At 44.7% G+C, this 24,743-nt stretch overlaps 1 non-coding gene across 1 annotated transcript; it reads right to left on the reverse strand.

Moving 5' to 3' along the window:
- Positions 1–12,950: 12,950 nt before the first annotated feature.
- On the reverse strand, positions 12,951–13,033 carry trnal-uaa (transfer RNA leucine (anticodon UAA)). The gene has a single exon. It is a non-coding gene; the product is annotated as a tRNA-Leu (tRNA).
- Positions 13,034–24,743: the final 11,710 nt, after the last annotated feature.

The raw sequence follows: 24,743 nt of genomic DNA on the forward strand, positions 1-24,743 counted from the left end.
CTTGGTTGTGGTGGTACGATATGACGTCACGGGAGCTGGATTTATTTATTTAATTATTTATTTTTAATTATTATTTATTATTTATTATTATTTTAAATTATTATTATTATTTTAACTTATTATTATTTTTAATTATTTATGTATTATTTTAAATGATATTGAGGAGAGTGGTTATGAGTGTGTATTAATTTACTAAGTTATTATTTTAAAAATTATATATATTTTTATATTGAGGAGAGTGCTTACTAGTGTGAGGGGGGTTTTTTGGTCGGACGCCGCCGCCGGGGGCTGAGCAGGGGTGGGTTACCTGATGGAGCGTGAGCGTACGGTGTGTCTGGTGTTGCGGTACCGTGGTAAGGTCCCGGGCTTTGGAGAATCCGCAAAGGACTTAGAACGCTGTGTCTGTTGCGGTACTGCGGTAAGGTCCCCACGGCCTTGGATAATCCGCGGAGAGAGCGATGCCGGAGAGCTGAGAGCCGTGCTGCTGCGCGAGTCTGTTGCCGGAGAGCTGAGAGCCGTGCTGCTGCACGAGTCTGTGAGAAACTCTGAGAGACTGAGACTCTGGGAGAAAATGATAAAGTTGGAGCAAAGAATGAGAGGAGGAGGAGGCGGAGGGTCTGACGTGCAATAAAACCGCCCGCATAGTTTTCCTCCTTTGGTAAAGAAGGTAGTCCAATAAAAGCGCTTGGCGGTTTTATTGAACGTGTATGTGTTTTTTTCCTCACGCATGAGTGTGTATTACATCAGCGTAGGTCAAGTGTATGGGGCCGCACTTTTGTACACCCCCGCTAGGTGATCCGCGTGGCCCACACATCAAGTTGGGCACGTTGGCTCCCAGTAAAATTCCGCCTTTCATGTATGACCGTTATCTGCACAAGTACATATATGGGTTAAAAAGAGAAACGTGGCGCCGAACATAAAAACCAACCACAGATTTTTTTTAATTATTAGGTCCAGCGAGGGTTTTCCTCTTTTGGTAAAGAAGGTATCATCATCGACCCCTAGAGCCGCAAGTTTTATAATTGTCTTACCCTATGTGCAACGCTTGCATAGTTTTCCTCTTTTGGTAAAAGAAGGTAGTCCAAGAAAACCGCCAAGCGGTTTTATCACCATCGAGCCCTAGAGGCGCAAGTTTCATCAATACCTTACCCTACGTGCCAGCCAAAGAGCCACAAGTTTCATCGAGGCCTTACCCGGTGAGTATATTATTTCTTTTATTCGTGTGATATAAAGGCTATTCAATTAAAAAATAACGTTCTAATAATAGGTATTCTCTTTTTTTATATGTACAAGAGAGACTGCGCTGACCGAAAATCTACAAGAGACCTGAATCAGCAGGTATGGACGGGGCAACAGCACCATCGGCTATACCCGAAGCCTTATTAAATGAAATAGACATTACCAACAACGCTAATAATGAAAATGATGCGGATTACTCTGCTCAACACGACTCGCCACCCGCGGCGTCTGATGAAACAGTGGTCCAAGAGCCCTGTTTTCTTCCATCCCTAGAGACATTAAGAAGTATGTTAAATGAAAGGGGTGGAGCCACACCACCAGCGGCTATACCCGAAGTCTTATTAAATGAAATAGACATTATCAACAACGCTAATAATAATGAAAACGATGCGGATTACTCTGCTCAACACGACTCGCCACCCGCGGCGTCTGATGAAACAGTGGCCCAAGAGCCCTGTTTTCTTCCATCCCTAGAGACATTGAGAAGTATGTTAAATGAAAGGGGCTCTGAAACATAAGCGGGGCTCCCCCCCATCGACGAGGTCGTATGGTCACCCCCGGATTCTGAATTGTGGGAGGCCTTGTCAGACGCGGAATTTCTTCTCGATGCTGAGGAGATTGAAAATGAATTGGGGCTGGGACAATTTGAAAATGTTGTACAGGAAGGTGGCGGTGACGTGGATCCCCAGCCTGACAGGGTCGTTCATCGGCGCAGATTCAATAACGTACAGATTAGGCGGATTCTAAATATCCCACGACCTAGAAACGAAGGCAATTTCCGCGAGTACTACGAAAATGTAATCGAGGGGTTTCAAAATATTGTGAATGAGGCGATACCTTACGCCGCATGGGGAGCTTATATACAGGTCACCCTGCGCGCTGACTTTTTAAACGACGAGCTGTCGCAAATTGTACGGTATGGGGCTGACAGACTTGCAGCAACTGCTGGATCGCCTGGTGCAGTCTAATCAAGAGATTTTAAACGATTCCAACCTAGAAGTAATCGTAGACGTAATAAATATCCCACGCGGCGGGGGCGTTGGAAACAAACGTAAACTACAGACCATGTTAGCTTCAGAAATAATTTCTAAAAAAGCCAGACACATGTTTATCATTAATAACAACACTAACGCGTGTTTCGCCATAAACTTGGCTCATCTGCTGCACGAAAACTTCACTGACGCCGAGGCTGAAAAGCTCGGCCTGGAGTTACAGGAGAAAGCGGGATTCAACCCCGACCACACAGTCGCTTTGAATGACATTATCAATTTCGAGAAAATCATTGATTGTAAAGCAGTGGTGTATTATCAACAACCTTATTCAAACAATCTCCAAATTTACCAGACACCCACACCTACCGACGGTAGACAACTGGTGTATTTCTTTTTACACAATCAGCATTTTTACGGCATTAAAAGCGTAAAGGGATTCTTAGGGGTGGGCTACGTTTGCACGAGCTGTTTCAAAGGGTACAATTCGCCTCACAGTCATCGCTGCTAAAAATTCTGTAGCGTCTGTCAGACTAATTGCAGAGAAGCTGAAAGCACAGCGCCGATACTGTGTGAGCGCTGTAATTTCAGATGCTTAAATCACACGTGCTTTGAGCGTCACCGTACGCCGAGGGTCTGCCCAGTTAGGGGGGAGCTTGCTAGCCCCTGTGACAAGTTCAGAAAATGCAAAGCTTGCGGGGTCAGATACTACCTCAGTCCAGAGAACCCAAAACCGCACTCGTGTACAGCAGTAAAATGTAATATCTGCGACACTAAACTCCACACAGCCGAATCAGACATATCCACCCCACATCTCTGCTATCTAAATCCACCCGAGAGAAGCCTAACAGAGGGGAACGGGCCTCCAAAAGGGGGTGAGGGGAGTAAAAAGCCCCCCGAATATGTGTTTTTTGACTTTGAAACATCTCAGAGGTCGGGTACCCATATCCCGGTTTACGTGTGCGCCATCTCCGATCAGAATGAGACAAAGACCGCCGAGGGGCCCGACTGCGCGCTACAGTTTCTCAGACATTTCAGGGTGCCCTTCTATAGAGGCGTCTGTTTCATTAGTCACTACGGAAAGGCATTCGATAATTACATCATACTGAACGCGATGGTGAAGGAAGGCGTAGAACGGTTACTTGAGCTAAATCTGTTCAGTCTCAAGCAAAGGAGACTGAGGGGGGACATGATCCAGGTATATAAGATTCTAACAGGTTTGGATGCTGTTCAACCAAATAGTTACTTCAGCATTAGTTTAAATACACGAACTCGTGGCCATAGGTGGAAATTAGCGGGAGAACATTTCAAGCTGGATTTAAGGAAGCACTTCTTTACACAGCGTGTAGTCAGAGTATGGAATAGCCTTCCTGATAATGTAGTGCAAGCTGAATCCTTGGGTTCCTTTAAATCTAGATAAGATAGAGCTAGATAAGATTTTTAACGACTCTGAGCTATTAGTTAAGTTCTCCCCAAGCAAGCTTGATGGGCCGAATGGCCTCCTCTCGTTTGTATAGTTCTTATGTTCTTATGTTCTTATGTAACCACGTGTGGTATCGCAGGGTAATAAAATCATCCTCATCCTGGACAGCGTGTTTGAGCAAAGGTACATCGACAGTCACTCCTTTCTAAGCATGCCATTGAGAAAAATCCCCGATGCGATGGGATGCTCGACTCGGATGCGAAAAGGCTATTTTCCGCATCTTTTCACAGAGATGGAAAACTTTAGTTTCGTGGGGCCCTACCCACCTCCCGATCAATTTGGGCCCGATCAAATGCCCACCAAAGAACGCGACAAGTTTTATCAATGGTACGACGGTGTAAAGCACCAGACCTTTAATTTTCACAAAGAGATGATCGCTTACTGTAAAAACGACGTGGAGATTCTGAGAGAGGGCTGCTTGCGCTTCCTGCGGGAGTTTAAAACGCTCACGGGTTGCGATCCCTTCTCAGCAGCCACCATCGCTTCAGCCGCGTTGATGGTTTACAGGACAAATTTCCTCCCCAGAGATACGATCGCGATCCCGGATGTATGGGATTACAGGAGGCAATACAAAAGTTATTTGAACGTGTCCATCCAGTGGCTGGAATTCATAGGGCGCACGCGCGGCATCGAAATTCGACACGCGCTGCGTGGGGGTGAAGTGCGTGTGGGGCGCTTTCACCTAGACGGATACGCCGAGATAGAGGGAGAGAAATGGGCTTTCGAGTTTCTAGGCTGCCAGTTTCACGGCTGTCCTACCTGCAACAACGAACACAATATCTGCCCCCTGACCCGCGAGAGCTTCGGTGCCCTGTACGTTAAAACAAGGGAAAAACTCGAGGCGTTGCACCAAGAGTTTAATATGAACGTGGAATCCATCTGGGAACACGAATGGGCTCACGCTAAAACTCACGACCCACAGGTACAGCGTTTCCTGTCAGACTTTGAGCCCCCGGAGCCCCTAAGGCCGCGAGAAGCGCTGTTTGGGGGTCGGACATCGACGATTCGCCTGCGTTACGACGTCACGGGGCAAGAGCGTGTCCACTACGTGGATTTCACATCGCTGTACCCGTACACTCTGGCTAAATGTGAATTCCCCGTGGGGCACCCGGAAATCATTCATTCAAATTTTAAGCCTCTGAATGAATACTTTGGCCTGATCAAAGCGACGGTGAACACCCCGCGCGAGCTGTTTTTCCCCGTCCTACCCAGCAGACTGTCAAATGGGAAACTCGTGTTTACCCTCTGCAGGACGTGCGCGATCGAGAACAGACAGGAGGGGGCGTGCGGGCATTCCGACGCAGAGCGGGAGCTGACAGGTGTCTGGATCTCCGCGGAGCTCAATCTGGCTTTAGACAGGGGCTATTCGGTCGTGAAGGTGCACGAAGTGTGGCATTTTCCCCAGACCAGCGGCGAGCTGTTTAGAGATTACATTAAAACCTTTCTCAAAGTGAAGCAGCAGGCTTCGGGCTACCCCGACGACGCGACCGATGGCGAGGGTCGCAGGGAGTATATAAACAACTATCTCGAGCGTGAGGGGATCGAATTGGAGCCCGATAAGATAGTGTCTAATGAGGGGAAGAGGCAGGTGTCCAAACTTCTGCTTAACTCCCTGTGGGGTAAACTGGCGCAGAGGAGCAACATGCTCCAGACATGTATAGTGTCTGACCCGGGGGAGTTTTAAATTTTTTTCTGCTCGGACCTGTACGAGATTTCCAGCTTCGCGTTTGTCAACGACGAGGTCGCCCTCATCCGCTGGCGTTACAAGTCTTCCTACAAAGTGCCGCCATGAAAGACTAACATATTCATAGCGTGTCAAACTACCGCGTGGGGCCGGTTGACGCTTTACAAAGAACTTGAAAAATTGAGGCGGAGGGTGCTGTATCACGACACTGACAGCATCGTGTACATAAGCAGGCCTGGTGAATATGAACCGACCGTAGGCAATTACCTGGGCGAGCTGACGTCCGAATTAGCCCCCGATGAATACATTGTTTCTTGGGGTGTGCTGGGACCAAAAAGTTACTGTTACCGACTCAACAACGGGAAAACACAAATGAAATGTAAGGGTATAACTCTAAATTACGAAACCTGTCAAAAGGTAAACTTTGACAGTATGATCGGATTGATTGAAAACTACATCGGAGGCTGTAGGAATAACCCCACTATAATGACGCACTACAACAAAATCGAACGCGACATGAAAAGTTTTCGCCTGTTTAATAGGCCTCTAGATAAAAAGGTCAGGGTCGTCTACGACAAACGCAGATTGCTGACTAGCGGGGAAACTCTGCCTTTTGGTTACTGAAATGTAAAACTGTGCGTCTTTTAAAAGTTTTTTCCAAAGATGTACAAATGTTTTAAAATGAAAAATGTTCATAGTAAGATGTTTTTTAAAATGAAAAGTTTTTTAAAATCAAAGTAAGATGTTCATTTGTTTTAAAATGTAACTTGTGTGTTTTATTTTTCAGACTTGTGTACTGAAATGTTTTGTACATTTATCACAAGAGTTTTTATAAAAAACGTTTACCCACGCACTCTGTGTCTGTGAAAGCTGACACCCCTGCAGCACCAGTTTGCATGTGTGTGTGTGTGTCTGTGTCTGCGCGCGGAAAGATTTAAAAGATTAGGGCAGTATTTCCCGTTTCATCAGTGTTTTTTTTTTTGTAAGATGATGGGTAGCGGCGTGAGAGAGGTCGACTTTGATCACCGTTTAGAATTGCCGTTTACGGCTATAATCGCAGGGGCGAGTTCTTCGGGGAAAACCTATTTCACTAAAGAAATGCTTTTAAATCAGAGTCACTGTTTCATAGGGGCCCCCGTTAAAAAAATTGTGTGGTGTTTCGCTTCCCATAAGCTGCTTTATGATGAACTGCGCGATCGGATCACCGAAATTGAATTTATACAAGGGCTTCCTAAAAGCTGGGAGGACGAGGAACGCTTCCCCTCAGGCTCCTTGATAATCATCGATGATTTGATGGACAGCGCGTCCGAAAACAAACTCGTGGCAGAAGCTTTCACGAGGTTCAGACATCACCGTCAAATCTCAGTCATCTACCTGGTGCAGAACGTATTTCACCAGGGCAAGTACAGCAGGACTATAGCCCTAAATACTACTTATTATTGTCTGTTTAAGAATGTGCGAGACAGAATGCAAATCAAAGTTTTAGCTCAGCAAATGTTTCCTTGGCAGAAAAAGTTTTTTATAGACGCTTATCAAGAGGCCACAGGGCCACCGCACGGTTATTTATTGGTCGATTTGAGAGCCACGTGCCCAGAAGAGTTCTGACTCAGGACCGGATTATTACCGGGGTCTCTACCCGTTGTCTTTCTACCGGCGAGCCATTGATTTATCACTACTACTACTAAGCTATGTCCGAACATCTCAGGAAACACCTGCCGACCCTTAAAGTTTTACAGAGGACGAGGGGGGTGAAACGTAAAAAGATTCTTACGGCTGACCCATCTAATGACATAATTTTGGCTCTCTCCGAAATCTGTCTCAATCTCATAAGAGGCCGTAATACCTTTAACCGTAGCTCAATTTAAAAAGCTGAAGAAACAAAAAAGACTGATTAAACTTTTTGCCTGTAAGAAAAACAGCGTCGCTAGGAAACGCAAGGCAGTGCTTCAAAGAGGAGGATTCTTATTGCCGCTCTTATCAGTGGCTCTGCCATTCATCACAAGCCTGTTTGCCGGTAAGACGGCTAATTAGCTTTTTCCACCATGAGCGACGTGAAAAAAATGTTTATGCTGAGCCCCCAACAACTCCGTACGCTGACCCAGAGGGTGACCCCGCATACCATTGGCGAATCGGCCCAGGGCGAACTTGAAAACCAGATGCACGGTTTAATAAATCAGCCGGGATTGAATTTGCATGAAAAAGTAAAGAGATACAATCAATTGCTACAGAGGTATCTGAATCTAGTCCGAAAAGAGGAAAATCAGGGGCGAGAAATTGTCCTTACCGAGCGGAAAGAAAAAACGGACGAGGAGGAGGAGGAGGAGGGGAGACGGCCTGACAGCGGCGGCGCGACTAGGGACAAATCTGTACAGGAAGTTGTCCAGCAAGTGGCGCCCAGGGCTAGAAAGAACGTGGGGTACATCATGCAGAAACTGCTGGATTCCGACGGGGCGGTACGTTGGACCCAGTCGGGTGAACTCATCATCAGAGATAGACCCATTAAAGGTTCCCATATTTTAGATTTGATGAAAACTTTATCGCAGCCTAAATCCCAGACCGTCGAATATCCTAAAGGCTGGGAACCCTTTTTAAACGTGATATCCGAATTAAACATACCCCTCACGAGCGTGGGTAACATCCAAGCTAGGAAAGCCCTAAGCCATCTTAAAGATTACGGCGGAATGGGTCCCCCGCCACCCTCCTCCCCTCCTGTGAAACAGAAGCTCGGGAGACGTAGAAAACGTATTGCAGACGACTCGCCACCCCCGCTCGCGGGAACCCCTCACACGCCGCGCGATTCCTCCCCCGAATATCGTTTATGGCCTATAAAGGGTACTCATTATGCTCCGTGGATAGATTACAGCGATTAAGTGTTTTATATACGTGTGGGAAAAAAATTAAAACGCCTGTAACGCGCTGGTTAATAAAATGATAAATTTATTGAATAAAAGGTGTCACGTTTTTATTTTTTCCCCAACATTAATCTAACATAACAATTTTTTTTACCCCAACATCTAACAACCATAACTATTTAAAAAAAAATTTACCCCAACATTAATCTAACAACCATAACTATTTTTTTTTAATTTTTTTACCCCAACATTAATCTAACAACCATAACAATCTTTAAATAGTTTTAAGGAACATACATTTTGCGGCTTTGAAAGTTTATCGACGTTAACACGGCTAATACACTTGTAATATTTCTTGATAAACTCGGATACTAGAGCGTCGTTTTTCCTCAAGTCGTCAGAGTACAACATCGTAGTCTCTTGAAATGAAAGTCCCTTGAAACGGTGGTAGAAGAAAAAGGCGACGTGGGCCCCGCATGTGGAAGAAAAGTCGTATTGAACTTGACGCGTGTTATACCTTATTTCGGTAGCGTGCCTCCCCAAGAAGCGCATAAAACTCTTTGGGTAGTAAGGGGAATCTGGGGGATAACCGTAAGAATCAAAGAAGGATGCTTTGCCCTCTTGGGGCTCCAAAATTATTCCGACCCAGTGTTCACCCTCTCTATTCTGGTCGTGTGTGTTTACGACCAGAAAAGCGGGCCTGGTCTCTATCCTGGTGGGTAATAAATCGCTAGGCCACACGCCTCCAAAAGCTTCCCCCACCAGGGAGCGTAAAAGGCATTCCAGCTGGTGAGTGTTCATGATGGTGACGACGATTACAAGTCCACTAAAACCTGTCTCTTGGTGTTTACTTTAATCACGCTGTCGAAGCAGGCGTAGACGATGAGACTCATGGTTCGAGGTAGCGGGGCTCTGAACCTTAAATCCAGACGGCACGTGCCGCTGACGACGGGTGACAGGGCACCGCCATCCAGCTTGTCGTCTCGGGAGAGATTGAGAGCAAATAGCGAGTATCCGTTTTCAAAATCCTCGCGGTTAATGCATAAGGGCGAATCCCTTAAATGCCTGTTTGTAGCCAGGAAAAGGTTGTAAAACTCTCTGACCGACTGCCTCGCGTTAAAATCGGGCTGGAACGGTTTGCTGGGTATGTGACGGCCGTTGACGGAGAGGCTCGGAAATTCCAGGTCACAAAGCTGAAACCTGAACAGGTTTCTGTTTCGCGTGCCCACGAACGCGGCGTGGTCCACGATCCCCAAAACGATGTAGAGCGGTAAGTTGCCCAGGAAGAGGTTGTCCTGCGGGCAGACCCGCGATTGTGCGGGGAGCGTATAATTTTTAACGACTACCCTGCTTATAGGGTACAGGGCGTTTGCTTTCATGAGAGTGGCCGAGTGACCCAGTGACACCGCCGGGGAGACCTCCACTTTTTTCACAAACAGGCTGGCCCTCAGTATTTTCAGCTCATAATCGGTGTCATTTCTACACATGAGACTAAAGTCGCTTTTAGCCTTTACAAACTTTAAGCGTATATCCACGTTGTTTAACAGCATTCGTTCGCTGAAAAAAATATCAGCGTGTATCGGTCCCCTCAGAGAGAATTCCTGAGAGTTTCTACAGAAGGCGGCTCGCTTCTGCAACCCCATGTTAGGGCCCTGCGCGGAGACGTCCACGCTATCCAAGTAGACTCCGACATCTTTGTACCAGAGCCCTGCCGAAAACTGACTCTCTAGCGTATCCGTAGAAAAATTGAGCAGGGTCTCTATGAATGACCTATAGGGGTGCGTGGCCGAGGAAGAACTGATCAGGACGTCGTTCAGACTCACATCCAGCTGGGAGAATATGCAGTTTAGCGGGTACTGTATAATACCACAGGGGTCGGCGTCAACCAGGGGGGCTCCATCGGCCCTAACGATCCTGAGCCTTAGATATAGCAGTGTAGAGTTGAGGTCCAGATAGAAATTGCCCGACCCCGGTATTAGGAAATCCAAAACATCCTGATCGGTAATGGAATTTAATGGGTTGATTTCTACATAATTGGTCTGATCTATGGATAATTGCGTCATAGGGGCCGTAAACAAATCCAATTCAGATTTGGTGCATTCGGCCGAGAGGCGGTGAGCTAGAGCCATTCTTGATTACGCGGCGTTTTCTCTCTCTCTCTCTCTCTTAAAATATGTCCCCGGGGGGTTTCTTGTTTCTCTTAGCTGGTCGAGACTTGGGAATCCTGACGACTCTGCCAGGTTTTTTTTTTTTTTACGACTTTCCTGAAGGGCTCTCGTTCTACTCCCCCTCCTCCGAGACAGGAATAGCAGACCCGACCCTTCCTGCTTGGGGTCAGCTGTGTTTGTAAAACGGCCGCTGACTACAGAGCTGGCGAGATCCGAACCTATTCCTTTGACCGCCGATTTCAAATGAGGTTTTGCTATATCGACCCCACGCTTAAGAAAGGGTAAAACGAATCTAAAAGCCCTACTGAGCATGGAGCCCAACCCACGCCCGTACATCACGGGGCTCCCCGCAAAACCGGGGAGCCCATGTCCCGCCTGACTGGTGTAATACGTAATAAATCTCTGAGGATTGTGGTACACCATTGTTTTCTTTTTTTTTTTTAAAACGGGGCGAAAGTGTAGCTTGACGATCGTTTTTCCGTAGGAGAAATTAATCAGAGTATTCTGATCGTTCTTTATCTCAATATGCAAATTCTGTAGGCTCTGTTTGTTCACAGGTACGCAGTGCAGCTTGTGGAACGGCAAAGTGACTACGTCGCTGAATACACCGTCTATTTTAACTGTTCTGAGAAGCGGGACTACAAATTCCCCCACGTGCTGCAGTTCCACGATGTTACAGTGGACGTACATATTGTAGAATCCCGCGTGAATGTCGACCGGGTAGGGTGAGGTCGACCAGCTAGCTCCTACTCCTAGGTTATACCACTGCCCCGGCTCAAAGCCCAGCATGTAGGCCAGAGTAGGTTTAAATTGGATCTTGTATTTCTGGTTTCCCGTTATATTAACCCTTCGCGTAATCTCGCTGTATGAGAAGGAAACTTCGGTACCTAATTTTTTTAACGTAGCGTTGATTTCTGTCACAATCTGTTTCACAGATTCATAATAGCCAACTTTAATTTTCCGAGGAAAAACGAAAGGTAGATCCACTAAAGGATCGGCCTCTCTCTTTGCCTCCACCTCCGTATCCCGCAATTCAAAACTATTTTCCGGGTATGTGATATTTCGCCACGTGTAACAATACATAATTTCAGCCAGCGCTACCTCGTAAGGCCCCCGTAGCTCTATAGGTCGCGATAACATCATAGTGTAATTGGAACTCGGTTATCGGGGAAGATGGAGAGACAAGAGTTTGACGGCAGCGTGAGGTAAAAAGAGGGGCGATCCTCCATTTTTTTTTCTTCCTCTTCTTTTTAAAAAATTAAACCTGTATCAAGTCCGACCGCGGTATCCACGAATCGAACCTCGAGGGCCAACCCTGCCAATGTACTAAGATCCACTTTTTCCCCTCCTTGTCGGTCTTTGAGCCTATAACCTTCTCGACCTTGAATGCGCGTCTCGGAGATATTTTGATTTTCTGCAGCTCTGCTTCGTAGAATGTCCCCTCGAGTATTTCACCGCGCACGTCCCTCAATTTATACACCGGCGGGGATCTGGGTACACGTTCGCATATGACAAAGTACTCGTCCGTAAATGTCTGCTCGTACTTTTTGTCAAATATCTGACTGTGCTTGGAGACTCTCACAGTGTCCCCTATGTTAAACTTAAAACGTGGGCGTGTGCTTTGTTTTTTCAGAGGACCGTACAGATTATCAAATACTAGATGAGCATTATCGGGCGTGACCTCGGAAGGTTTCATTTTAATAGCGCTGTGAAATGACTGATTGTACCCCTTTATTAGATCGTCCAACACGTCCACATATCGCTGAGTGTTTTTAGCCGTAAAGTACCTGTACATCCTCTCTTTTAACGTTCAATTAAATCTCTCTATGACGGAAGCTTTAAGTTCACTAGCCGTAGTGAAATGGGTGATTTTATGAGTTTTTAAAAGTTTCTGAAAAGTCCGATTTAAAAACTCCTTACCGGCATCCGTCTGTAGCTTGAGGGGGATGCCCCCCTCGGTTAAAATAGAATCAAAGGCCTCGGTTACAGCTACCCCAGTCTTGTTTCTTATAGGACGCACGTATGCTCTTTTAGAGAAGACATCAATCACCGTAAGGAGATATTTTATCCCGTCGTTGTACTCGGCCAGGCCTTGCATGTCGCATAAATCGGCCTGCCACTGATACATGGCTCTCGGTACAAACACTCTGTTCCTGGGGAAATTCTTTTTAACCGGTTTATGTAAAGTATAACTGTCTTGCATAGACAGCCAGTCTCTGATGTCATCAGTACCCACTCTTTCTCCAGTAGCTAGCCGAATGGCTCTCTGTAGTCTGGAGACGCCCCCATATGACCCCGGCTGGCTGGGGTCATAGTACGAACAGCTCAAGACGCGAGCTGTAGTCTTGGCAACAGACATGCTTTTCACACAGACTGAGTGGGGGGAGAGCGGGGATGCGGCGTTTTATAGCTCTCTGTGGAGGGGGGCTTTTATTTTTATTTTTTAATTGTCATTCTTGACAGACTGAGTGAACATCAATGAAATTGTGTGTGTGTGTGTTTTTCTGCATTTAACCCATATTTTACAAAAGAGTTTAGCTGGGGTGGGGATCGAACCCACGCGGACAAACATCCGTTGGATCTTAAGTCCAACGCCTTAACCACTCGGCCACCCTGCTCAACATTTTTGTCTATTCTTTTACAAAAGACAATGGTATTCAAGTTTTTTTTTTATTTTAATTTTTTTTTATTGCAACGCCATACAATTAGTGAAGGATATATATATATATATATATATATATATATATATTTTTTTTTTTTTATTTTTTTTTTTCAAAATGCAGTTGTACAATTCGTGAAAGATACATTTTCAAAATGCAGTTGTACAATTCGTGAAAGATACATTTTCAAAATGCAGGCATACAATTCGTGAAAGATATACATTTTCAAAATGCAGGCATACAATTCGTGAAAGATATACATTTTCAAAATGCAGGCATACAATTAGTTACACCTGTGACAGTTGTTGAGGAAGATTAGTGATGTCACATGCAGTAAGGTGGATATAGTGGCTTTTTCAACGATACATGTATGCAGAGTAGAAAGCATCTGATTAACATCGAAAGGCTGCTCATCATGAAATTTAAAGGCAACTACGTCTACGATTAAAGCATAAAATACAAAAATGTGATTACAGTCAAATTCATTGTCGGGAATACAAGATAGACAGGCGCGTATGAGACTTTCAGGGGATTCCCCTTCTCCCTCTGCCATCAGCCGAGTAAGTAAATCCACCCCACACTGATAATTTTCTCCGACTTGAGCAATCTCAATTAACACTCTATGAAAGCAGCAACAAGCATAATCATCCCTATCCCGACAATCGCTTTTTTTATCAATAGCATGCAACAATAGTGGACTAACTTTTTCTAAAAAAACATTTAACATAAACCGCCGTAAGGGCCCTGCCGATACCGTTCCCCATCACAAGATGCTTTTGTTTTAGTCTAGGGCCTCCCAACGAGTCAGAAATTCTTCTTCCAGGATCTGCTTAAGCGCGGGGTTCTGTTCAAACAGATCTCGTTCCAGTCGATTGATTTCCAGCATGCCGTTGCGGGCTTCATGTAGATCGTACAGGATAGCTTCCACTGCCCCCTCCAACCTGCCGATAGAACGTGGGTCAAGGCGGGTATCAGCCGGTCGGTCCAGAGGTCACGCAACACAGAGTCAAAGTGTATGTAAAAGTAATTTCTGCCTGGAGGAAACAGACAAGGGTGCTGCCTCTGGCTGGGGTGATCGACCTCACAGCCGAAGCAGTTTTCTTGCTGGTGTTTCCTGATGACTGAGGGTAAAAGGCCCACTATCATGGCTTTTATACAATTCAGCATTCCTCGGCATAGAGCGGGTCTGGAGAGAAGCGTGCAGATCTCAGTCGTCAGAGGGTCCTCTCCGGGATCAGAGACCGGTGTTGATGGAGGGGTCGGAGGGAGCTCCCCAGGATCAGAGGCCTGTGTTGGTGGAGGGGTCGGAGGGAGCTCCCCAGGATCAGAGGCTTGTGTTGGTTGGAGATCCCCAGGATCAGCGGCCTGTGTTGCTGCTGGAGCCTCATTGTCCCCGCTTTCGTCGTCGTCAGAGAACACTTTGGTGCTATAATTTGCAGCTGCCATGATGTTTGTGAAAAGGGGGTGTAACGGAGTCCACTTTATATAGCGACGGTGGGTGAGGGGGTGAGGGGTGGGGGCTGATCCTTATGGCTTAGGTTTTTTCAACTCTTGCATCTCCTTACGCCCCCGACTCTCCTTAAACAGCGCTTGGAAGTAACCGGACTTTTCTTCAATCAGCCGCATCCAAATCACAAATGGTATTCTCAGCCCAAAACAGTCGCATTTAGGCCGTTGCCATATATTCAGGATTCTCTTGTCCAGCTCCCCGGTCGCTTCCCACTTCATAAAGGTGCTACGTTGTTTAGCAGCATCTCTATAGTGCATCTCCATTCTACCACTGTCCGCCTGAAAGTCGGGGTCGGTGCTCTCCTCCATCACCGGGGTAACGACAGTCTTCAAGTTTCCCCATTCCGTTTCAGAAAAAGTCACCAGATACGGGTCGTCTTTCGTGGGGTCTGGGCCGTCTCCGCTGACCTGAAAGACGCGCAGTTCCTCCGCAGCGTTGTCAAAGAGGCAGACCAGTTTATCCCCGTTGGGCAGCTCCCAGGTAGCCCTCGGGTTTTCCGACGGTCACATCATAGGTACCCGTCTAAATGCCGCACGAATCTTCCTGGGAGCCCCCGGAGGCCTCATAACAGCCACCTGCTCCTGCTGAGTCTTAGAAGGTGAGGTTGAATCTTTCATTTCGGGAGTGCAGACATGTCTGTATTTTTAAAAAAATTAGTGTTCCCACTACAGCGCAAAGCTCCCTATATTCTCCAACTGTTGGTCGGGGGGGAGGGGGGCGTGGCACGCATGGTAAGGTGATGATACCTTCTTTTACCAAAAGAGGAAAACTATGCAAGCGTTGCACATAGGGTAAGACTAGGGGTCGATGATGATACCTTCTTTACCAAAAGAGGAAAACCCCCGCTGGACCTAATAATTAAAAAAAATCTGCAGATGGTTTTTATGTTCGGCGCCTCGTTTCTCTTTTTAACCCATATATGTACTTGTGCAGATAACGGTCATACATGAAAGGCGGAATTTTACTGGGAGCCAACGTGCCCAACTTGATGTGTGGGCCACGCGGATCACCTAGCGGGGGTGTACAAAAGTGCGGCCCCATACACTTGACCTACGCTGATGTAATACACACTCTTGCGTGAGGAAAAAAACACATACACGTTCAATAAAACCGCCAAGCGCTTTTATTGGACTACCTTCTTTACCAAAGGAGGAAAACTATGCGGGTGGTTTTATTGCACGTCAGACCCTCCGCCTCCTCCTCCTCTCATTCTTTGCTCCAACTTTATCATTTTCTCCCAGAGTCTCAGTCTCTCAGAGTTTCTCACAGACTCGCGCAGCAGCACGGCTCTCAGCTCTCCGGCAACAGACTCGCGCAGCAGCACGGCTCTCAGCTCTCCGGCATCGCTCTCTCCACGGATTATCCAAGGCCGTGGGGACCTTACCGCAGTACCGCAACAGACACAGCGTTCTAAGTCCTTTGCGGATTCTCCAAAGCCCGGGACCTTACCACGGTACCGCAACACCAGACACACCGTACGCTCATGCTCCATCAGGTAACCCACCCCCGCTCAGCCCCCGGCGGCGGCGTCCGACCAAAAAACCCCCCTCACACTAGTAAGCACTCTCCTCAATATAAAAATATATATAATTTTAAAAATAATAATTTAGTAAATTAATACACACTCATAACCACTCTCCTCAATATCATTTAAAATAATACATAAATAATTTAAAATAATAATAAGTTAAAATAATAATAATAATTTAAAATAATAATAATAATTTAAAATAATAATAAATAATAAATAATAATTAAAAATAAATAATTAAATAAATAAATCCAACTCCCGTGACGTCACATCGTACCACCACAACCAAGCCCTGCCTACACAAGCCCCGCCCACAAGTGACCTTTTGACCCGACCTGTCAATTTGATGGAACCGGTATTCCATCTCTTTCTGATCTACTTAGATTTCCAGAAGACATTTAATGTTGTCCCCCACAAATGGGTCTTGCTTAAGCTGAAAGCTGCAGGGATTTTAGGAACTGTGACAGTTTGGATCGAAAACTGGTTAACAGACAGGAAGCAGTGGTTAGTTATTAGAGGCACAATGTCGCAGTGGGCCTGTGTTCATAGTGGGATACCGCAGGGTTCAAGTTTAGGACCATTATTGTTCCTAATTTACATTAATGATATTGACACCAATACATACAGTAAACTGTTTAAATCTGCAGATGACACCAAGGTAGGTGATGTAGCTGGTACTAAACTAGCAGCACAGAGGCTACAATGGGATCTTGATTTAATTAATGACTGGGCTGATACCTGGCAGATGAAATTTAACGTAGATAAATGTAAGGTAATCCATGAAGGGAGCAGTAATATAAAGTACAGATATTTTATGGGTTTCACTGAAATAAAGGTAGCTGATTACAAGAAAGATCTCGGTGTGTACAGTATATTGATGGTTCCATATCCCACTTTCACCAGTGTGGAGAAGCAATAAAAAAGGCAAATAGAATGTTCTGCTACATCTCCAGGTGTGTGGAGTTTAAGTCAAGGGAGGTGATGCTATGATTATACAATTCCTTTGCAAGACCCCGCCTAGAATATTGTGTGCAGGTTTTGTCACCATACTTTAAAAAGGACATTGCTGCCTTGGAAAAGGTATAACGTAGGGCTATGAGAATGATTCCTGATTTTAGAGGAATGTCTTATGAGGACAGGTTAGCTGAGCTGAATCTGTTTAGCCTCGAGCAAAGGAGACTAAGGGGAGACGTGATCCAGGTGTATAAGATTCTAACAGGTCTGGATACTGTTCAGCCAAATGGCTAGTTTAATACTACTTCAAATACTAGTACTCGTGGCCATAAGTGGAAATTAGCAGGAGAACATTTTAAAATGAATTTGAAAAGGCACTTCTTTACATCTGTGCAGTTAGAGTATGGAATAGTCTTCCGATTAGTGTAGTACAAACCATGGGTTCCTTTTAGTCAGAGCTAGATAAGATTTTATCAACTCTGAGCTATTAGTTAAGTTTTCCCCAAATGAGCTTGATGGGCCAAATGGCCTCCTCTCGTTTGTAAATTTTTGTGTGTGTGTTTTTTTTTTTTTTTAGTTTCAGTCAATTGAGGCTGACAAGCATTAATCTAATGTGAGGAAATTCTCTTTTCACATCTCCCTCTTGCAGTCTGTAGGTGAGAGCAAGCTGGGCACAAAGGACAGCCACCTGTTGAGGCACCTAAGGAGTTGGGGGTTAAGGGTCTTGCTCAAGGACCCCCAGTCATGATAATGCTGGGCATGAACCAGCAACTTTCTGATCACAGGCAAAGAGGCTTAGCCCACTGAGCCACACACTGTGAATATTTAAATATATTCTGCAAAAGGATTCAAAACTAATGTGGTGCAATATGTCATGAACCTACAGGCCTGGACAATGAAACTGAAACACTGCCCAAAATTGTGCCTGAGGTTTCATGCCTATACTGTATATCCATGATTGAACATTCCATCAGTAAGAGCAGAGGTTGAATTAGCAGAGCAATAGCACAGCTGTACATAAAATATTAAAATCCACACAACATAATGGGAGACATATTAGAGTTCAAAGACTACAAATTTTTGGTGCGCATCTCACTGGTGCATCTGTGACCAGAACAACACATTTTTGTGGTATATTGAGAGCCACAGTATCCTGAGTAATGTCAGCATACCACCACGAAGGATGGACCACATCCAGCAGGACTAACTGGATACAAGAGGAAGCTGTCTGAAATGGATGTCCGGCTACTAATCTGGATTGTATGCAAAAAACACAAGCGGCCCAACTCACTGCTGAATTAAATGGTCACCTCAACGCTCTTGTTTGCACCAAAACTGTCCATAGGAAGCTTCACAGGGTCAATATTCATGGTCAGGCTGCTATAGCCAAACCTTTGGTCACCTATGTTAATGTCAAGCATCAGTTTCAGTGGTGCCAGCAGTGCAGATCTTGGGCTGTGAAACGTGTTGTTCTTTGATGAGTCCACCTTCACTGTCTTTTCCTCATTCGGGAGAGTTACACTATGGAGAAGCCTCAAAGAGGTTTTCCACTTGGACTGTTGCTTACCCAGAGTGCAGTACAGGGTTGGATCAGTGATGGTTTGGGCTGCAATGATATGGTATTCCCTAAGCCCCTACTTGTTCAAGATGGGTGTGTCATTGTCAATCACCACTGAACCATTCTGGAGGACCATGTTCACCCAAAGGTTCAAACATTGTACCCTGAAGGTGGTGCCGTATGTCAGGATGATAATGCATTAGTACACCCAGCAAGACTAGTGACAAAGTGGTTTGGTGAACATGAAAGTTTGATGAACATGAAACATTGTCCAACTACTACAATTACTACTACAACTAAGAAAAATGATGTAAAAACAAGAAAGTGGCATGGTAGAGCAGTGGATAACAACATTGCATTGGACTACGCACACCTCCGGTTTTGAAGCGAGAGAGTGGAGAGAGTGGTGTTGAGCTGCAGCGATTGTTTTGGGATTGTTTGGGATTGTTTTTGGTGTGTTTTGAACGTATATTTTGAGTGTTTGTGTGCTTTAATTGTTTACGTGGGTGGCTGTTTTATTTCTATTTATTGTTCTTATTTCGGTCGGCGTGAGTGCTTGTCTGTTCTGTCTGTTAATTAACAGCGCAACTGTTACGGACAGTGAGCAGCATTTTCTGTTCACGTTTAACTCCGTAACAAACACCGGTGGGGCGATAACAGCTAATAATATCTAGCGTCGGTAACGTTACCCAGCGCCGGAAAAGGACAGTTGCTCCTGAGCTTTGCTCGGTCGCCAGTCGGGGCCTGGAGGACATTTTCCACTTTTTTCCCCGCTCCGGCAGTAGCCTGCTGTGAGGGGGTTTTTGTGGTTTTTCGACCTCCCAAGAGCAACTTCGATTTTGTTTTGTTTTTAGTTCATACTTGGTTCAGGCAGAAGTTCTTTTGGTAAGTAGTAGTAAATTTATCGGATTTAAAATTTTAAATAAACATAATAATTAAGTTCCGTTTCAACACAAGTAACTTATTTTAGTGTACTCGGCACTTTATTGCATTTAACGTTACGCTAATTAATCTTTAAAGTTAAATACACTATATAAATTTACTGGGCTGGGAGTACGGGGTCATAGTGAGTTAGTTAATTATGGGGCCGGCTCAGTGTTGCGTTTGCAACATGTTTGCCCTTCTGGACGTTAGTGTCCATTAGAGCCGGAACGGACTGGGGAGGCAGGTGGGCCCTTGGGCACTGAGGAGCCCCCTCCTCCCAGGAAGAGGGAGGTTGTGGTAGTGGGGGATTCCATTATTAGGGGAGTAGACAGTTATGTGTGCACGCGTGATAGAGGGTCCCGTACGGTGTCTTGCCTGCCTGGTGCCCAGGTAGGAGACCTTCCAGATCGTGTGCACAAGCTTTTGGCCCCAGCTGGGGTGGATCCAGTTGTCGTGGTGCATGTTGGCACCAACGACATAGGCAAGGGTAGAAGTGCTGTTCTGCATGATAAATTTATAGAAGTCGCCAATAAGCTTAGAAACAGAACTTCCACGGTGGTATTCTCTGAAATATTCCCCGTGCCACGTGCAAGTCAGGCTAAGTTAGCTGAGATAAGGAGATTAAATGCGTGGCTAAAAGGATGGTGTAGGAAAGAGGGGTTTAGGTTTATGGGGCATTGGAGGACCTTCTGGAACAGGTGGGACCTGTACAAGCCGGATGGGTTGCACCTGAACCAGAGGGGAACCAGTGTATTGGGGAGGTGTATGTGTAGAGTAGTTGAGGAATGTTTAAACTAGGGACTGGGGTGGCAGGGAGGTTAGTTAAGTATGTACACACGTGGACAAAATTGTTGGTACCCTTCAGTCATCCATCCATCCATCCATCTTCCAAACCGCTTATCCTATTGGGTCGCGGGGGGTCCGGAGCCTATCCCGGAAGCAATGGGCACGAGGCAGGGAACAACCCAGGATGGGGGGCCAGCCCATCGCAGGGCACACTCACACACCATTCACTCACACATGCACACCTATGGGTAATTCAGCGACTCCAATCAGTACCTGGAGGAAACCCCACGACGACATGGGGAGAACATGCAAACTCCACACACATGTGACCCAGGCGGAGACTCGAACCCGGGTCCCAGAGGTGTGAGGCAACAGTGCTAACCACTGCACCACCATGCTGCCCACCCTTCAGTCAATGAAAGAAAAACTCACAGTGGTCACAGAAATAACTTTAATCTGACAAAAGTAATAATAAATAAAACTTATATGAAATTTAACTAATAAAAGTCAGACATTGATTTTTAACCATGCTTCAACAGAATTAATAAAAAAAAAAAAAAAACTCATGAAACAGGCCTGGACAAAAATGATGGTACCCCTAACTTAATATTTTGTTGCACAACCTTTTGAGGCAATCACTGCAATCAAACGATTCCTGTAACTGTCAATGAGACTTCTGCACTTCTCAGCAGGTATTTTGGCCCACTCCTCATGAGCAAACTGCTCCAGTTGTCTCAGGTTTGAAGGGTGCCTTTTCCAGACGGCATGTTTCAGCTCTTTCCAAAGATGCTCAATAGGATTGAGGTCAGGGCTCATAGAAGGCCACTTTAGAATAGTCCAATGTTTTCCTCGTAGCCATTCTTGGGTGTTTTTAGCTGTGTGTTTTGGGTCATTGTCCTGTTGCAAGACCCATGACCTGCGACTGAGACCAAGCTTTCTGACACTGGCCAGCACATTTCTCTCTAGAATCCCTTGATAGTCTTGAGATTTCATTGTACCCTGCACAGATTCAAGACACCCTGTGCCAGATGCAGCAAAGCAGCCCCAGAACATAACAGAGCCTTCTCCATGTTTCACAGAAGGGACAGTGTTCTTTTCTTGATATGCTTCATTTTTCCGTCTGTGAACATAGAGCTGATGTGCCTTGGCAAAAAGTTCAATTTTTGTCTCATCTGTCCATAGGACATTCTCCCAGAATCTTTGTGGCTTGTCCACATGTAGTTTGGCAAATTCCAGTCTGGCTTTTTTATGACTTGTTTTCAACAATGGTGTCCTCCTTGGTTGTCTCCCATGAAGTCCACTTTGGCTCAAACAACGACGGATGGTGCGATCTGACACTGATGTTCCTTGAGCTTGAAGTTCACCTTGGATCTCTTTAGAAGTTTTTCTGGGCTCTTTTGTTACCATTCGTATTATCCGTCTCTTTGATTTGTCATCAATTTTCCTTCTGCGGCCACGTCCAGGGAGGTTGGCTACAGTCCCATGGATCTTAAATTTCTGAATAATATGTGCAACTGTAGTCACAGGAACATCAAGCTGCTTCGAGATGGTCTTATAGCCTTTACCTTTGACATGCTTGTCTATAATTTTCTTTCTAATCTCCTGAGACAACTCTTTCCTTCACTTCCTCTGGTCCATGTTGAGTGTGGTACACACCATGTCACCAAACAACACAGTGACTACCTGGAGCCCTATATATAGGTCCACTGACTGATTACAAGATTGTAGACACCTGTGATGCTAATTAGTGGACACACCTTGGATTAACATGTCCCTTTGGTCACATTATTTTCAGTCTTTTCTAGGGGTACCATCATTTTTGTCCAGGCCTGTTTCATGAGTTTTTTTTTTTAATTAATTCTGTTGAAGCATGGTTGAAAATCAATGTCTGACTTTTATTGGTTAAATTTCATAGAATTTTTATTTATTATTACTTTTGTTAGATTAAAGTTATTTCTGTGACCATTGTGAGTTTTTCTTTCATTGACTGAAGGGTACCAACAATTTTGTCCACGTGTGTAAGTGGGGGGAAACGGAAAGCCCAAAATAATCATATTATAAGTGGGCACCAAAAATTAAAAAATTCCCAGGCCTCTTCAACAGTTTTGTTATTTAACTCCATCCAGTTCACAGTTTCTAGTTTTAGTCTCATACACTTAAAGTCAGTCTTCCTAACATTATATATTTTTTGATTTGGACTTAGCTCTTCGAACACTAAACTTAACCTCAAATTTGACCATGTTATGATCGCTACTGTCAAGTGGTTTTAAAATGTCTAATTTACCAATCCTGTCCCGGTTATTAGAGAGAACAAGATCAAGAATGGCATCTCCCCTGGTAGGGGTGTTAACAAACTGAGTAAAAAAAACAATCCTGTACTAATTCCACCATCTCCAGTTCATTTTCTGAAGAGCCAGTGACAATGTCCCACTGCATTCCTGGTAGATTAAAATCACCCATATCTACCACATCATTTTTATTGCTCATAGTCCTAATATCACTGTATAACAATCTTCTTACCTCAGCAGCTATATTAGGTGTTCTGTAACAAACACCGACAATTAGGCTATTTGAGTTTTTAGCATCTAATTTTACCCATATTGCTTCCGTAGTTTTATTTATATCAGTAAGTTCCCTTGCCTGCAAGTTTTCCTTTACATATACTGCAACACCACCTCCCTTTTTTCCTATACGATCCTTACGGAACAACGTGTAACCATCCATATTATATTCTTGTCCATCCTTTTCACTCAACCATGTTTCAGTTATTCCTATAATATCATGTCCGATGAGATAAAAGCCTCTAAATGTTCTTATACCAATATATACAGTAAACTGGTGAAATTTGCAGATGACACCAAGGTGGCTGGTGTAGCAGATACTGAATTAGCAGCTCAGCAGCTACAGCAGGATCTTGATTTAATTAGTGACTGGGACGATACCTGGCAGATGAAATTTAACGTAGACAAATGTAAGGTACTCCATGTAGGGAGCAGAAATATAAAGTACAGGTATTTTATGGGTCCCACTGAAATAAAGGTAGCTGATCATGAAAAAGACCTTGGTGTGTATGTTGATGCTTCCATGTCCCATTCTCGCCAGTGTGGGGAAGCAATAAAAAAGGCCAATAGGATGTTGGGGTATATCTCCAGGTGTGTGGAGTATAAGTCAAGGGAGGTAATGCTAAGATTATACAATTCCTTGGTGAGACCTCACCTAGAATATTGTGTGCAGGTTTGGTCACCATATCTTAAAAAGGACATTGTGGCCTTAGAAAAGGTATAGCGTAGGGCCACAAAAATGATTCCTAGTCTTAGAGGAATGTCATACGAGGAAAGGTTACTTGAGCTAAATCTGTTCAGTCTCAAGTAAAGGAGACTGAGGGGGGACATGATCCAGAAATATATGATTCTAACAGGTTTGGATGCTGTTCAACCAAATAGTTGCTTCAGCATTAGTTCAAATACACAAACTCGTGGCCATAGGTGGAAATTAGCGGGAGAACATTTCAAACTGGATTTAAGGAAGCACTTCTTTACACAGCGCGTAGTCAGAGTATGGAATAGTCTTCCTGATAACGTAGTGCAAGCTGAATCCTTGGGTTCCTTTAAATCAGTGCTAGATAAGATTTTAACAACTCTGAGCTATTAGTTAAGTTCTCCCCAAGCGAGCTTGATGGGCCGAATGGCTTCCTCTCGTTTGTATAGTTCTTATGTTCTTTTAACTGTCTTTTTACAAGGTCACGGGTTTAAGGTAGGATAGAGCATTTGCAGTATACCCACATAGCATTTTTATAAATATATATTTTGTATAAAAAAACACTACTTTTCAACATTAATTACATGATCAGATAATATATGGAAGATTTTCTGGAGGCTTATTGTTGTCATATGTGAGGGGGCACAGAACGAGGAAGCAGGAGCAGCAGTCAAGGAGGCAGGGAAGTGAGGGATTTATTCGTGGAGAACATAAATAGAACACAAAGTACCACACTTAGAACTGACCGGACTTGAGAAACATACTCTAACGCAGACTTAAATACACAGAACTAATGAAACACAACGAAAAACAGCTGATGACACGGGGATTCCACTCGAGGTAGTGAGGGGGGCGTGGCAGACAGGAGGATTGGCACGAGCGGGGCATGACAATCGTGCCAATATCTGCTACCATCCAATGCAGAAGGTGATAAGGGTTAAAATCTCGTTATCAAATTTTACTTGCAAGTCTCGTGTGTATTTGTCGTCAGTATATTTAGATAACAGAGAGTAGTTGAGTCATGTGCAAATTTAGCAATTCAGTGTGAGATAAACCTGTACTCTTTGTTGCTGTTTTTAACTAACAATTTATTAATTTTAGAGCTCTATATTTTTATTATCTTGAGACACAGGGGAGAAAAAAAAAT

This window comes from Brienomyrus brachyistius, chromosome 8 (assembly GCF_023856365.1).
Source record: "Brienomyrus brachyistius isolate T26 chromosome 8, BBRACH_0.4, whole genome shotgun sequence".
Lineage (NCBI taxonomy): Eukaryota > Metazoa > Chordata > Actinopteri > Osteoglossiformes > Mormyridae > Brienomyrus > Brienomyrus brachyistius.